We start from the raw sequence: 1,013 nt of genomic DNA on the forward strand, positions 1-1,013 counted from the left end.
TAAATGTTAACCAACCCTGTACAGCTTACATTTAAAAATATAATTTGTTAAGAGTTTTCCTCTAACCCATCAAGTGAATGCACTTAGATTGTGAATGAATCCCACGAATACGTGTTCTATTCACCGATTAGTAGAATCTGAAAGAAGTAATTTCTTCTCTATCAAGCCTTTTCCATTAGATTATCAAATCTTATTGATTTGACTTCTGTATGCAATTTGTGGCTCCATGTAATTTTGGCCTTTGGGTCTCTTTCCATTTAATTTTCAAAGTCTTCTGGGAATCTCTCCTCTCCCGTGGTGCATTAACTGAGAATTATGCAGAATAACTTTCCATTTGGATGAATGAAGCAAGTAGGGAAGACAGTCATGAATATCCCAGTCTCTACTAAGCATTGTTCACACCTGGAGAAAAGAAAAATTGAATATGGGTTTCTTTCTTGGCATTTTATAATTTTCCCCAAATGTATTAGTAACAGTTTCTTAACCATATTTATTAATTTCTCATGAAAATCCAGTCAAAATATTTTGGTCTTACCAGTAGTCTATCAATATTTGCTATTCGTTTAATAAGCCCTTATAATTATGTTTTGATAAGTTAAGATGAATGATTGTTCTGACACAATTAAATTCACTTTTATCTGTTTTTTCAGATTTAAGACGCTTTAAATAAGGGCATGATATTATAAAGTCTTTCAGTTACAAATAGAATAATTGATATATTGTTTAACTTATTCCTAACTGATTATCAGAAGTTTTACTGATACGTTTTGATTCTACTTGTGAAGATCTGCAATAGAAAGAGGTTTGATCCCGACTTTGTGTGGATTGAATGGGGTTTTTAAGTTAGCTCATAGAAACGTTTAGTACCCCTGTTATTTCACTAGGGAGAGCTGTTGGTCCTTCATTGTTCAGTGAAACAGCAGTGGCTCTGCCCTGTCTGTGCAGCTACTTTCTGATTGTTTCATTATCACGTCAAGCTCTGCACAATTATAAAAATACTCTCTAATCATTCA

The sequence above is a fragment of the Eschrichtius robustus genome, chromosome 14, assembly GCF_028021215.1.
Source record: "Eschrichtius robustus isolate mEscRob2 chromosome 14, mEscRob2.pri, whole genome shotgun sequence".
Lineage (NCBI taxonomy): Eukaryota > Metazoa > Chordata > Mammalia > Artiodactyla > Eschrichtiidae > Eschrichtius > Eschrichtius robustus.